The 16,583-nt window shown below is 38.8% G+C and overlaps 1 protein-coding gene and 1 pseudogene across 1 annotated transcript in view; both read left to right on the top strand.

The window, feature by feature from the left end:
- Positions 1-270: 270 nt before the first annotated feature.
- The window catches only part of Gm3604 (predicted gene 3604), a 44,257-nt gene continuing 27,944 nt past the window's right edge, over positions 271-16,583 (top strand). The window contains exons 1-2 of the mRNA XM_011244440.3: positions 271-1,337; positions 2,582-2,637. The gene's annotated coding sequence lies outside the window, so the exon portion shown is untranslated. The remainder of the gene's footprint in view (positions 1,338-2,581; positions 2,638-16,583) is intronic.
- LOC108168043 lies at positions 518-10,563 on the top strand (annotated as a pseudogene).

Below are 16,583 nucleotides of genomic sequence, written 5' to 3'. Positions count from 1 at the left end.
TTTTGAAGTATTTTGCTAATGGTAAAATGAACTGTCTCTTAAAGATAAAATGCTGCTCATTGAAAAATAAAATAAGAGGCTGGTGAGATGGCTCAGTGGGTAAGAGCACCGACTGCTCTTCCAAAGGTCCGGAGTTCAAATCCCAGCAACCACATGGTGGATGACAACCATCCGTAACGAGATCTGACGCCCTCTTCTGGTGTGTCTGAAGACAGCTACAGTGTATTTACATATAATAAATAAATAAATCTTTATAAAATAAAATAAAATAAAAGAATTGACCTCACTGACAACATCGTGTGGAAGAGTGGATCTCTGAAGACCTGACCTGTCTGATCACTAAACCTCCAGTAGGGGAGATGCTAAGTTCCTGAGGCCAAGCTGTGTGGTCCAAGTGAGTGAGGGACATGGGCAGGCCTGGCAGTCAGAAACACCAGAGGGAGATAACCTGCAGATACTTCTAGGATTCTCCTGAGACAAGGCCATTAGTAACTCTGAGGGAGACTACAGTCCTACCATGGTGAAGGTGAGGACCAATGACCCCAGACCAGGAAGGTCACATTGGCAGCACTATCAGAGGGCAGTGGAAGATGCAGCAGTAGGGGTAACCATGACTACTGTGTCTCAGATAACAGTTACTGGGGATGGTTGCCATACCCCTAACCTGTTCCTATAACTAACATCTAAATACCGAGCTTCCAGTTCCCTGGATTAATTTATTCAGTTCTTTACTAATTTAAATTTTTATTGTTATTAATCTGTGAAAATCTTTTCCTTTATTGGGCGAAAAGATTCTGTGAGCTGGGAAGGCCACTCAGGAAGCATTTTGCTTGGGGTGACCTGAGTTCAGATACCAACATCCATGTGAACTACCTGCTATTCCAGATCCAAGGATCTGACACCCTCTTCTCTGCTGTGTCACTTGCACACACATAGAATTTATTTTCTGTCACAAATAAAAACATACATATAAAAATTGAGACTGACATGTGTTGAAACGTGCTAATATCTTATAAAGCAAATCAAGCCAATTTATGTGTATAATAGAACTCATACACTTTTAAAAATGTTATATTGTATTTTTTAAGGTTTTCATTTCATAAATATGGTCCACACTTAACATCTAATCATCAATCATAGGAGACAACATGGTTTCTAAGTTATCCTAACAGGTACCCTTTTTTCTTAACATAAAAGAGTTAGGTACCTTTAGTTATCAACCCTATTTATTCCAAACTTGAAGTGTCAGAATGCTTAATCTCTTCAATGTGTTGGAAGAGCCTCCGCTCCCAGTCCATCTCCCACCATTGTCACAGGAGAGAACCAGAATGAACAGGGTGAGTGTTGGCCACTGAGTTTGTAATTTTTATTCTGATTACAATCTTGCAGCTCTTAATTTAAATGACCATGCTAGGTTCACAGGTCTGTTTTTGTGTTTCCTTTTTTCAGTGCTGCCATCTATGGTGTAGGGTTCATTAATAATAATCTTATTATATTGTTATTTCTCTAGGAAATGATAAACCTTAACCTCTTTTGTCTTCTGATAACTTACTGTATTATAAGATCTTTGAGTTTTTGTTGGTTTGGGAATTTTTTATGGAAAAACAATTTTAGTTTTCTCTTTTTAACCCAGAAGGCTTGCCTCTCTCATTTCTTGGAAAATCTGTGTTTCCCAGTTCTTGCAGTAATCAATGTTTGGATTCTTAATACTTAAGTGACTGATTAAGTTTGGGATTCTTAAATTTTTCTCATATATTATTGTCCCCGTCTTAATTTCTAAAATTGTCAGCATTTCAGAGCCTACAATCATTTGAGGGAACTACAACTGAGGAGGTGCCCCAATCAGAATGGCTCTTTGCTAACTTTGTGAGAGATTGTGGTGATTGACAATTGTCTAGTGAAGGCTCATCCAGTGAGTGGGGATGAATCCCTAAGGAGGTGGGCCTAGGCTGGATAAGCCAGCTAGCTGAGCATGAGACAGTGGCCAAGGGAGAGAGCAGGCCAGGAAACAATGTTTGCCCATGGTTTTTGCTTTTACTTTTGAACTTGAGTTTCTATTACAAGCTTCCTAAATAATGCAATGTGATTGGGAAGAACCAACCAAATGAACCTGTTTGTTACTTGAGACACATTGGCTTTTAGCACTTCATCACAACAGTTCTAACATGCAAGTGAGAAAAATAAAATGGAAAGCAAAATGTGTTTGCTTAGGTGCAACTCCTTTTTGAAATGAGATTTAAGTGATTACAGGCTTAATCCATTTCCTCTTCTTTCTGTTTATTCTTCTTTACTTGAAACTCACCCTTCATTTTCCATCTCATGTTCTTCCTTCCTGTCATGCCTTCCCCATAATAGACTCTGTCCTTGAATCACATAAGGTGGAGTAGAAGTAATAGCTAGCTATTCAGTGCTAAGCTGTTTTGCTTAGTTAATGTTTTCATAGTTTAAAATTATTTATTTTTTATTGTCAGATGGGTCTGTAGTGTACCAGTGTTTTTATGGCAAGCGTGTGCTTTTGTGCTGAGCTTTGACCACATCTTGATTTTTCAAATTCTGGATGCATTATCATTCTCTTTCCCAGGATGGCACTACTCATGATGATAATACTGCTGACCCTTCTCAGTCATTGGATGGCAGGTGCTGACCTTCTTTCTCCCTGATGTGTTTGTTGTGACTTATGTTAGGTGGACTGTGAATCTTTTGCCTGTATGCATGAATATAAACTTCATGTGTGCCCAGTCTTTACAGTAGTCAGAGATGGCCTGAGACCTCCTGTAACAGGAAGAATCGATAGCTGTGGGTCCCTGAAAATACAGGCAGGCACTTGAGCTCACTTATTTGTTGGGCCAGCAAGAGCTTTTCATGTAGTGTGTAGCTTTTTAACTACCTCTTCTTTTTTTTTTTTTTTTTTGTTTTTTATGTTTTTTGTTTTTTATTTTGTTTGGTTTTTCGAGACAGGGTTTCTCTGTATAGCTCTGGCTGTCCTGGAACTCACTTTGTAGACCAGGCTGGCCTCGAACTCAGAAATCCTCCTGCCTCTGCTTCCCAAGTGCTGGGATTAAAGGTGTGCATCACCACCACCCAGCAACTACCTCTTCTTAAGCTCCACACAGGCATACTACCAGCCCCAACTCTGGTTCCTTTCGCACCATGGATTAAAATCACACACACACACACACACACACACACACACACACACACACACACACACACACACTAATATTTTTACCCTGCCTTATGGCTCAGTGGCTGGGCTTTTCCCTGCCTCTCGCAGCTATTGTGTTCTTTTTAATACTTGCTCAACAGTCTAAATCTTTCATTAGCTTATTTGGTATTACCTTCTACTTGCTCCACATCTAAAATCTGACCTCAGCCTAGTTGCCCTGGTTCCTTCTCCTTGTTCCACACCCTAAATCTGCTCTCAGCTTAGTTGCATTTCTAAACTGCCATCTAGGAAAGTGTCAAGTGTCTTCTCCAGTTGGGATCTCACCTGGCTGGTGACTCTCTCTCCCTCCCAAGCATGGCCAATCTCCCTTTCCTGCTTCCTGCCTCTTTTTCCCTCCCCTTTAGGAACCTAGAAATCCTGCCTCTTCCACCCTCCCATTGGCTGCTCGCCCCTTTATTGATGTTTCAAGTGCCAATTGGAGAAAAGGACCTTCAGAGTTTACAGGCCAAATCCCAGTCAGAGCATCAGAACCATGCCCTACACTGCACTGCTGAGCTATCTCTACTGCCCTATGTTGTTTACCTCTAATCAACATTAACATTACGAGTATTTTCTTCTGTTCAATTATAGCTGTTTAAACATATATTCCTTTTTGATAGTATCTTATTAATGTTATAGTTTGAACTGGTGCACCAGTTTCTGGAAGATGAATTCCGAACTAGACTGTATGTATCACTCTATTAAGAATTTAACTAAAAACCTATGAGTTCTTTCTAACTTTCTGGTTAGGTTGATGAACTCTGGCAAGGGACAGTTCTTACTTTGAACCTTTGTCTGTCCAAGAACTCTTTGGATACATCACACTGGCGTCCAACTCAATGTGATCCTTCTGCCTCTGTCCCCTGACTGCAGTGTTAATGACATAAAGCAGTAGACCCAGCATGCTTACTGATTTTTACATTTAGTAATTGTTAATGTTACTACAATTTCTTTGATGAGTGGTAAGCACTATTGATTTAGTAGAGCTTGTCTCCTCTTTATATCTGTAACTGACATTTCTCTAGAAAGGCTACATCCTATTCAAAGGGCTGAGAAATGACAGAGGTGAACTTCATTATTAAGTTACCTTCTAATATGACTTGGTAGTTAAAGTAGAACTTTGGTGTCAGTAAATAAGTGGAATAGGCCCCAGAGTTATATGGACACATTGCCTGCGAATAATACATGCTCAATGTTGTTTCTATTGTGCTTTTTTGTGTACACGTTTATGGGATGCTCTAGAATGCAGTGACTTATGAGGACCTGCATGTGAACTTCACTCAAGAGGAGTGGGCTCTGCTGGATCCTTCTCAGAAGAAGCTCTACAAAGATGTCATGTTGGAGACCTACAGGAACCTCAATGCTATAGGTAGGACTATGAATTCCCTTTCCTGGTTTAAAACTGGAAAAAAGTTTCTTTCTTTTGATGCACATCTGTAATTTCAATAGAGATGGACGAAGAATTTTGCGAATAAATCATGCATAATTCTAAGGTTCATTAAAGATAGTAACTTATATTTTACCTAATTTCCACACATACATTTCCTGTTATTCTATTTTAGGATTTAATTGGGACGACAAAAATATTCAAGAACATTGTCCAATTTCTAGAAGACACAGAAGGTAATTTTCTTTCTTTCTTTTTTATTTATTTTTACTTTTATTTTTTATTAGATATTTTTTTTTATTTACATTTCAAATGTTATCCCCTTTCCTAGTTTCCCCTGAAAATTTCTTATTTCTTCTCCCCTTCCCCTCCCCCTGCTCCCCCTTGCAACTACTCCTGCTTCCTGGCCCTGGTATTCCCTTATAATGGAGCATAGAACCTTCACAGGAGCAAGGGCCTCTCCTCCCATTGATGACTGACTAGGCCATCCTCTGTTACATATGCAGCTAGAGCCATAAGTTCCACCATATGTTTTCTTTGATTGGTGGTTTAGTCTCAGGGAGCTCTAGGGGTACTCGTTAGTTCATATTGTTGTTCATATTGTATGGGACTGCAAACCAATTCAGCTCCTTGGGTACTTTCTCTAGCTCCTTCATTAGGGACCCCGTTCTCTGTCCAATGGCTGGCTGTGAACATGAACTTCTGTATTTGTCAGGCACTGGCAAAGCCTCTCAGGAGACAGCTATATCAGCCTCCTGTCAGCAAACAATTGTTAACATCTGCAATAGTGTCTGGGTTTGGTGGTTGTTTCTGGGATGGATCCCCAGGTTGGGTAGTCTCTGGATGGTCATTCCTTCAGTCCCTGCTCTGAATATTGTCTTTGTAACTCCTTCAATGGGCATTTTTACTCCTTCTAATAAGGATCAAATTATCCACACTTTGGTCTTTCTTCTTCTTGAGTTTCATGTGTTTTGCAAATTATATCTTGGGTATTCTGAGCTTCTGGGCTAATATCCACTTATCAGTGAGTGCATAGCATGTGTGTGCTTTTGTCATTGGGTTACCTCACTTAGGATAATATCCTCCAGATCAGTCCATTTGTCTAAGAATTTCATAATTTCATTGTTTTTTTGTTTTTGTTTCTTTTTTTTTAAAGATTTATTTATTTATTATATATAAGTATACTGTAGCTGTCTTCAGACACTCCAGAAGAGGGCGCCAGATCTAGTTACTGATGGTTGTGAACCACCATGTGGTTGCTGGGATTTGAATTCTGGACCTTTGGAAGAGCAGTCGGGTGCTCTTACCCACTGAGCCATCTCACCAGCCCAATTTCATTGTTTTTAATAGCTGTGTATTCCATTTTGTAAATGTACCACATTTTCTGTATCCATTCCTCGTTGAGGGATGTCCTGGTTCTTTTCAGCTTCTGGCTATTATAAATAAGGCTGCCATGAACATAGTGGAGCCTGTGTCCTTATTACAAGTTGGAGTATAATTTGGCTATATGTTCAGGAGTGGTATTGCATGATCTTCCAGTAGTACTATGTCCAATTTTCTGAAGAACTGCCAAAGTGATATCCAGAGTGGTTGTACCAGCTTTCAATCCCACCAGCAATTGAGGAGTGTTTCTCTTTCTCCACATCCTCACCAGCATCTACTGTCACCTGCCCGGTGCCCATATCTTTGAGGCTCTTCCCCACTTTCTCCTCAATAAGTTTCAGCATGTCTGGTTTTATGTGGAGTTCCTTGATCCACTTAGACTTGAGTTTTGTACAAGGAGATAAAAATGGATCAATTTGCATTCTTCTACATGCTAACCACCATTTGAGCCAGCACTATTTGTTGAAAATGCTGGGTTTTTTTCATTGGATGGTTTTAGCTTCATTGTCAAAGATCAAGTGACCATAGGTGTGTGGATTCTTTTCTGGGTCTTCAATTCTATTCCATTGATCTACTTGTCTTTCACTGTACCCATACCATGCAGTTTTTATCACAGTTGCTCTGTAGTACAGCTTGAGGTCAGGCATGGTGATTCCACCAGAGGTTCTTTTATTGTTGAGAATAGTTTTTGATATCCTAGGTTTTTTGTTATTCCCAATGAATTTGCAAATTGCACTTTCTAACTTTGTGAAGAATTGAGTTGGAATTTTGATGGGAATTGTTTGTATTGGGTCTGTAGATTGCTTTCACCAGGATAGCCATTTTTACTATATTACTCCTGCCAATCCACGAGCATGGGAGATCTTTCTATCTTCTGAGATCTTTGATTTCTTTCTTCAAAGTCTTGAAGTTCTTATCATACAGATCTTTCACTTGCTTAGTTAGAGTCATACCAAGGTATTTTTTATTATTTGTGATTATTTTGAAAGGTGTTGTTTCCCTAATTTCCTTCTCAGCCTGTTTATCCTTTGTGTAGAGAAAAGCCACTGATTTGTTTGAGTTAATTTTATATCCAGCTACTTCACTCAAGTTGTTTATCAGCTGAAGGAGTTCTCTGGTGGAAATTTTGGGGTCACTCATGTATACTATCATATCATCTGCAAAGAGTGATATTTTGACTTCTTTCTTTCCAATTTGTATCCCTTTGATCCACTTTTGTTGTCTAATTGCTATGGATAGGACTTTGAGTACTATATTGAATAGGTGGGGAGAGAATGGGCAGCCTTGTCTAGTCCCTGATTTTAGTGGGATTGCTTCAACTTTCTCTGCATTTAGTTTGATGTTGGCTACTGTTTGCTGTATATTGCTTTTATTATATTTCGGTGTCATCCTTGAATTCCTGATCTTTCCAAGACTTTTATCATGAATGGGTGTTGGATTTTGTCAAATGCTTTCTCAGCATATAATGAGATGATCATGTGTTTTTTTTCGTTCAGTTTTTTTTTATATACTGGATTATGTTGATGGATTTCTGTATATTGAACCAACCTTTCGTCCCTGGGATGAATCCTACTTGATCATGATGGATGATTGTTTTGATGTGTTCTAGGATTTGGTTTGCAAGAATTTTATTGAGTATTTTCTCATTGATATTCATGAGGGAAATTGTTCTGAAGTTCTCTTTCTTTGTTGGGTCTTTGTGTGGTTTAGGTATCAGAGTAATTGTGGCTTCATGGAATGTAGAAGGTAATTTTCATGTGCAAGCTCATACAAATATGCCTCTGAAGATATTTTAATGTGTGCTGAAGGTTTTAAAGAAAAGCAACAATGTAAATAAACACAACTATAATTGTATTGGTTATTCTTACATTCTAACAAAACCATAGTCCTCAGTGTCCTGTATCTGATTTGTTTTTGCAAGGCATTTCTTTAAAGAAGAGGACATGGAAATAGTGTCTTAGTGTATATCATAATTTGAAATATAGCCATATTAGAGCTACACTGTACAGCTGGCAATCCATTTCTTCTCATTATGTAAAAGCAATACACATTAAATGGTAATACATATAGGACCAAAATCTTCTAAGAAGCAAATAGTCTATAGTAAAGATAGTGTTACTCGTATATTTGTAGTAACATTGCTAAGTTGATTGAGACGAGCAGCTTAAGGGAGGTAAGAATGATGTTGTATGGTAACCTTAGTCCCTATATCACATATCACTGAGGAACAAAATGTTATACTTAGTGAACGAAATGTTAAAACTTTTTAGTTTTTCGTTGTCCTTTTATAGATGTATCATTTATCCTAATGGATACCTGCCACGTGTACTTAAGGGATATTGAATGAAATAGTGTACCCCCACCCCTGTCTCCCAGAACAATTAGAAGACATGCATTTGCTTGCAGTTATGGTAGACTTTTTGAATGTGATACAAGTTTCATATCATTGGTTTTCCAGCTTCATTGACAATACATCAGCAACCTCATTCTGTAGAAAATTCTCTTGCGTCCTAGGAATGTGGAAATGCTCCTCTTTCTCCTGATTCACTTTGCAAATATAGAATGACCCACAGACTAGGATAAATTGGAATACACTTATGTGGTAAAGGTCTGAGTTCTCCCACTTTTGTTCAGATATGGGAAAACCCTTTAATAGAAACAGAATATATATAGCTGAACCATGTAATGCATGCTCATTCCTTCTCAGGTATCCTTGAAGATGAAAACCAACCCATAATGAAGGGGTAACAGCATGAATATAAGCAAAGTGATAAAAATCTTAAGATCTGATTCCTCTTTATATTTAGACAAATAGTACCATTAAATCATACAGGTGAAAGTATTCATCAGTGTGATAAAGCTTTCACATGTGCCAATTTTCTTGTCAGGCATGAAAGAAGTCCGAGTGCAGAGAAAGCGTCTGAATATACTCAATGTGATAAAGTCTTTTTTTTATGCTCACAGTCATGCTCAAAGGCATGAAAGAATTCATACAGAAATGAACCCCCTTGGAATTATTCAATTTGTTGAAGCCTTTGCTCAACATCGTCTCCAGCTTCATAAAAGAGCACAAACTAGAAAGAAACTCTATGAATGGAAGCAATGTGGTAAGGCCTTTGAAGATCACAGTCATCTTAAAAGCTATGAAGGAATTCATACGGGAGAGAAACCGTATGATTGTCATCAGTGTGAAAAAGCCTTTTCAAGTCACAGTAATCTCCTACAACCTAAAGGGACACATACTGGAGAGAAATGCTATGAATGTGATCTGTGTGGTAAAGCCTTTTCACAACATAGTCGGCTTAAAAGGCATGGAAGAATTCATACTGGAGAGAAACCCTACAGATGTAATAACTGTGAGAAAGCCTTTTCACAACAAATTCACCTCCAGTTACATAGAAGAATTCATACTGGAGAGAAACCCTACAAATATAATAAATGTGAGAAAGCCTTTTTACAACACTATAACCTCCAAAGACATAAAAGAATACATATTGGATAGAAACCCAATGAATGTGGTGTATGTGTGAAAGCCTGTATAAGTCACAGGTATCTTCAAAAGCATAAAAAAAAATTCATACTGTAGAGAAAGCTTATGAACATATATAATATGGTAAAATCTACAAATATCCATAGTCTTAATCATCATGCACATATTTGTATTGGCAAGAAATCCTCTGAATAGTAACTGTGTGGTAAAACCTATTTCAACACACTTATTTCCTAATGCATCAAGGAGCACATACTGGGGAGACAGAGGTGTGGGGAACTTATGAATGTACACAATGTGGTAAAAGTCCATGCTGCAGGGATGCCCTACAAATGTAGTCATTCTGATAAAATTTTGCACTTCACAGTATGTTTCTGTAAGAGGAAAGTCATTAGCTTATACTAAATCTGTTAATGTTTGCATGTCTCAGTAATTTTTCAACTTCTAAGAACTCATAAGTAGGGCAGTCTATGACTCTGATGGCCTTGGTACGATCTTTAGCCAGTCCATTTACATTAAGTTACACAAAATTATTTATTCCTGAGAAAATCTCTAGCAAGTGTCAACTATCTGCTCAAATATGATGAGGTGTCTATTTTTTTTAACATGTAAATTCATAGGTTCAAAAGCCCTTTCAATTTCATTGATAAGGTACTGGTTTAAATTTCACAGTTCATTAAATTTCACAGTCCATTAAATAACTCATTCACGTATAAAACTTTGGGTGCATATTTGTGTGTTTTCTGTTAATATGATAAAACATTTTAAGTACTGTAGAAAAATCCCAAACCATGGTTTCCACCCCATCTTTGGCCATTTGTTTTTCTGGTATAAGACACACAGCCTTTATATGTATACTAGGCCTTGATCAGCACATGAGCTTGGCAGATATTTATCCTCTATGCTATTATGTGTATTTCCCAGCCAATGATTTCATCCTAGAATTTGCCTTGCTTCATCTAGGCTACGCTTTGTCTGTGGCTTTGTTTGATTGTGTGAATGCTGATTTTTAAGAAAATTAAGCTGTTGTATAGCAGAAAATATAGAAAGATGTATAACCCTGACCTGGTTTCAGGGAATAAACTTTTCTTAATTGTTTGGCCATGTGTCTAGGCATGTAAATATTTTACAGTGTTTTACTCATCTTGATGTCAGAAAATTGAAAACACTTATACAAGAGAAAAACCCTATGTATGTTGATGATCTCATTATAGACTGTAGAAACCACAGTTGTTTTTGATATTAAGGAAAAAACTCTGTTTCATTTCTTCTTCATCATGGCCTTGAAAGAAGTAAATTATTTCCCATGTTGACACAAGTGTTGTAGTAGAGATCACCAATTGTGGTGTTGGTTTTTATTTTCAAACTTTTGGGATAGATATTGACATTTGTTCTATGACTTTCAAATCCATTTACAGATGTTTATTAGGGGGTCCTTGAGTTCATTCTGAGACTTAAGTTCACCTTTATTTCAACTTGTTGAAAGGTATTTTTCTGCTGCAATGAATTTAGTTGGATACTCCTCTTCTAAGTGGCCCATTCTTTAAATATAAGGATCTGTGTGATTACACATTTCCAGTAAGGTTGCTGCTAAAAGCATGGTGAGCTCTGTTTTGTGTTTTATTTTATTCACAAACTTTTTTGAGATATGGTTGTTAGTTATCCAGCCTGGCTTTGGTCAGTCTTTAGTCAGCATTTAGTTTTACCTCTTGATACTCTGTGTCAGCCTTCTGAGTACAAGTCCAGGAATAAGAGATGTATGCTCAGTGTGTCCTTTTTCTTTAATGTGTTTTAATAATATTAATGTTAAAGTGCTTAATAGATGAAAATAGAAAGAACAATAAAATTCCTATCATATTCCTCTATCTCATAAAAATATAATGTAGAATAATCAGCAATCAAGTGAATATCCCACAATATAGCTTGCTATGCAATGTGTGTGTATATATTATTTGTCAGCCCATGCTTCTTCATGTCCTGTGAGTTATGGAGATGGCACTTCATCTTGAACTACTTCTGTCTTTTAAGGAAATTACCTGCAGATGTAGAATTATGTAAGTGCAGTGAGATTTTATATATTTTTACTTTGAGTCTGTGTAGGATGTGGTGATGTGTTTTTAGGTCAGCACAGATATGTGGAGACTGGAAGACAACTTTGTGGCTTCTACTTTTGGCCACCATTATCTGGAGATCAAGGTCAGGTTACCAGCCTTACTCACCCTTGACCTTTCACATTGAGCCTTCTCACTAATGCTCAAAGATATAGAGAGATTCCATCAGTAGAATACTGTTTTCTTTTCAGACTATAAACAATAAAATACTGTTTTATTTTCAGACTGTTAACAAAACATCCTTCAGAATGACAGCATATGTGGAATACAAATTTTGTTCTTGCTTATCTTGTCTTTGAGCATTAACTCAAGCTGAATGTAGGCTGTTACTAAAAGATTTTTTGAAAAAAAATCTTTTAAATGTGTGAAATAATTTCTTCCAAGAAATATATATTGATTCTAGAGCAGCTGCTCCCAGTCTAGAATGAGACTGAGAAAAGCTCCTCTGGTTGACTCTGGTGGCCTTGATCCCACTGTTGCTCCTGAGGGCAATAACATGTTGTCTTCTTGACTAACCTAGCTAAGCACTTCAATTAGCTGGGTGTCCCACCACTCAGTTTTTTAGTTACCCATTTGAATCTCGTTGTCAACTTTGCATCACAGCAAGAGGAAAAGGATTTGGATGTGGACTATGGCTTTTAACTTCACACCAGAATGAGAGTAGCCTCTTATTGTACAGTTCACAGGGAGAAATATTGTAAGCGGGGCTGGTGAGATGGCTCAGTGGGTAAGAGCACCCGACTGCTCTTCCGAAGGTCCAGAGTTAAAATCCCAGCAACCACATGGTGGCTCACAGCCATCTGTAACAGGATCTGACGCCCTCTTCTGGAGTGTCTGAAGACAGCTACAGTGTACTTACATATATTAATAAAATAAATCTTAAAAAAAAAAAGAAATATTGTAAGCAATCAGCTGCTAGAGTCACAATTATGCTAAAGTACCGCATTGTGACACGCTGAAGGATTTTGTAATTTCCCTGCATGTATTAATGATTCACGTCAGCCATGCCATGTGGTGGTGCACGCCTTTAATTATAGTGCTTGGGAGGCAGAGACAGGCAGATTTCTGAGTTCGAGGCCATCCTGGTCTACAGAGCTAATTACAGGACAGCCAGAGCTATTCAGAGAAACCCTGTCTTGAAAAACAAAAACAAAAAAACAAAAAAAAACCCCACAAAAAAACAAAACAACAAAAAACAAAATTCATGTCATGTCACATGCCTACCAGATTTGTAAGCATACAGTTTGGGGAGATTTGGTTGATCCAGTGAATATTGAATTTACCAGTAGAGGGCGCTCCTTGCAGATATGTCTTATCTACTTTCATAGGTAATTCATCTCAGAGGGGTGAGAAACAGGCCATTGGTTTTAACTGTGTGTATTTGTGATGTTTCCTATATGCTTGGCCTGGGGCGTGTCACTGTTGGAGCTGTGGCCTTGTAGGTATGTGCTTTAATACCCTTGTCCTAGCTGCCTGGGAGCCAGTATTCTGCTAGCAGTCTTCAGATGAAGATGGAGAACCCTCAGGTCCCTCTGCACCATGCTTGCCTGGACAGAGCTATGCTCCTACCTTGACGATAATTGACTGAACCTTTGAAACTGTAAGCCAGCCCCAATTAGATCTTTGCCGTACAAGAGTTGCTTTGTTCGTGGTGTCTGTTCAGTAAAACCCTAACTAAGGAGTAAAACCCTAACTAACACATTGAATGTTTACATATCTTAGATGTTTACATTGCATTTAGGGGCAAGATTAAACAGTACCTTCTTACTGCCATTCTCTCTGCAGGGGAATGGCCATCTTTTTTTTTTCTAGATTTATTTATTTATTACATGTAAGTACAATGTAGTTGTAGAGGGCATCAGATCTTCTTACAGATGGTTGTGAGCCACATGTGGTTGCTGGGATTTGAATTCAGGACCTTCAGAAGTTCTTGTAACTGCTGAGCCGTCTCTCCAGCCCTGCCTTCTCCTTTTCAAAGTTAGTACAGCTACGTAGATTTTTTTCAGCATATTTGCCTTTTTTAAGACTCAACAATTGATTTCACTTTAAAAAAAATTATTTATTTTCAGCTTAAAACCCAGTATCAGCCCCTCTTCTCCAACCACCCTCTCGCAGCTCCTCTCCACATTCCCTTTTGAGATGGAGGAACCAGTCCTGTGTATGATCCTCAACTCTGCCGCCCCCTCAATCCCTCTACCCTGAACACATCATTCTCTACAGGACTAGGCACATTTTCTCACTGAGGCCAGATATGACAGCTCAGTTAGGGTAATGGAATCCACAGGCAGGCATCAAATCAGAGACAGCCACCACTATAGTTGTTGGGGAATCCACATTAAAACCAATATGTACCTCTGTTACATATATGAGAAGGGGCCTAGGTCCAGTTCATGCTCACAATTTGGATGGTTGTTCAGTCTCTGGGATCCATCAAGATTCCAGGGTAGTAGATTCTATTGGTCTTCCTGTGGATTCCCTATCTTCTTTGGAATCCTCAATCTTTTCCTGATCTCTTCTAAATACATCTCTGCATGTATTTCTGTTAGCTGTTCATTAGAGTCTCTCAGAGAAGAGGTTTACTAGTATCCTGTCAGCTAGCATAACAGGATATCATTAATACTGTGAGGGATTGGTTCTTGCCCATGGGATGGTTCTCAATTTGGGCCAGTTATGATTGACCACTTCTTCCTTCTTTGCTCTCTTCTCCCTATTTGTCTTATAGACAGGGCAGATTTTATAACGAAGTTTGTGTGTGTGTGTGTGTACACACACACATATATATATAGAGAGAGAGACAGACAGAGATAGACAGAGAAAGTAGAGAATAGAGTTTATTCAGCACAGGGGAGGGGAGTTAAGAAGGTAGAAGAGATAGACAAGGGCAGAGAGAGAACAGAGGAGTAGTGGTTGGCCATGAGCACTGGAGAGTAATGGGGAGAGGAATGGGGTGAAAGGGGGAGCAGGAGGGAGAGGACAGAGCTAGAGCAAGAAGTCAAGAGTAGATGGAAGATTTTTTTTTGGGTGAGGTAATGTCCTTATTTCTCCACTGGGAGACCTGCTTGTCTACAGGAAGTGGCCAATTCATGATCTACATCTTACAGTCCTAGGAGTTTTAGCTAGAGGCTTGCAATAGTCATCTTGGGGGCTCCCCCTGTCTGCGGTTCCAGCAGAACCTAGAGATGTCTTTTGGATCCCTATACCACCACTTTCCATTATCTCCTCTGCTTCCCCTGCATCTGTACCCCAATCCCCCCACCCACAGCTTCCTTCTGAATTTCTTTTCCCACCCAGTTTGAAATCTTATGAGGAACATTCAATCAGCCTTCATGGGCCCTCTGAATTATCCCAGTGCTTTAGATCTGTGAAGTTTAGTGTGATTATCCTATACTTTATCTGTAATATCCACTTCTAAATCAGGGCATAACATTCATGTATTTTTGAGTCTGTGCTACCGCACCTAGGATGACATTTTCTTATTTCTCCCATTTGCCTGCATGATGCCGTTGTTTTTAATGCCTGAGTTTTCCTCGTGTAATGGCATGGCTTGTCCTTTATCCATTCTTCAGGTCAGTAACATGAAAGTTTTTTTTCGCGGTTCATATCTGTTATAATAAACCTGCTCTTAACATAGTTCAGAAAGTGTCCTGGTGGAGTGGGGGAGCATATTTTGGGTATATGCCCAAGAGTGATATAGCTGGCTCTTGAGGTAAAATATTTCCCACTTTTCTTGGAAGCTGACAAAATGATTTCCAAAGTGGTTCTACAAGTTTGCAGCAATAGGAGAGTGTTTCCCTGGCTCCACATTTTTTTTTGTTTGTTTGTTTTGTTTTGTTTTTTTGAAGACTGGGTTTCTCTGTGTAGCCCTGGCTGTCCTGGACCTCACTTTTTAAACCAGGCTGGCCTCGAACTCAGAAATCCAGCTGCCTCTGCCTCTGGAGTGCTGGGATTAAAATCTTGTGCCACCACGCCCAGTCTGGCTCCACATTCTTTCCAGCATGTGCATTTTTTTGAGTTTTTGATGTTAGCAATTCCAGTGGGTGTAAGATGGACCCTCATAGTTTTGATTTGAACTTCCCTGATGAAGAAAGACTTTGAACATTTCTTTAATTATTCCTTGGCCACTCACAATTCCTCTGTTGAGAATTCTCTGATAAGCACTGTACCCTATACTTTAAATGGGATATTTGGGTTGTTGGTGTCTAACCTCTTGAGTTCTTTAGAAATTTGAGTATCATCCCTCTGCCAGATGAAGGATTATTGAAGATTATGATCCAGTGTGTAGGCTGCTGTTTGATCCTACTGACAGTGTCCTTTGCCTTACAGAAGTTCTGCTGTTTTGTTTTTTGCTTTATGTTTTTTAAAGATTTATTTATTTATTGTATGTATATGAGTACACTATAGTTATCTTCAGACACACAGAAGAGGGCATCAGATCCCATTACAGATGGTTGTGAGCCACCATGTGGTTGCTGGGAATTGTACTGAGGACATCTGGAAAAGCAGTCAGTGCTCTTAACCACTGAGCCATCTCTCCAGCCCAAAAATGTATGTATGATTTGACAATTCATGCTCCTTCACATCCCCATTAGTTATCCATTTGGTACTTCCTCTTGAATTACTGACTTCTGATAGAATTATGTAGAGATGCTAGATATTGCAAGAGCAATGAGATGTATTATTTTGTTTTGTGTTGTATGTGTGTGATGTGATAATGGGCTTTAGGCCCCCATGGATATATGGAGACTGGAAGATGATTTTGTGTGATCACATTTGTCCATCTTTATACATTGATCGATATCAATTTGCCAACCTTGCACACTAGAAGTGTTTCACACTGAGCCTTCTCATAGATGCTCAAATAAGATTAGGTGAATGATCCCTCCATCAGGACTTAGTTATTCCATGGGTCTAGGAGGATCGAGACCTGTAAGAGAAACCGGCGGAGAAAGGGAAGCGAGACCAAGCAAAGACTTCAAGGTCTGTTTAATGGAGGCTAGGAACCTGGTT

This window comes from Mus musculus, chromosome 13 (genome assembly GCF_000001635.26).
Source record: "Mus musculus strain C57BL/6J chromosome 13, GRCm38.p6 C57BL/6J".
Lineage (NCBI taxonomy): Eukaryota > Metazoa > Chordata > Mammalia > Rodentia > Muridae > Mus > Mus musculus.
This window is presented reverse-complemented; position numbering and strand designations above follow the sequence as displayed.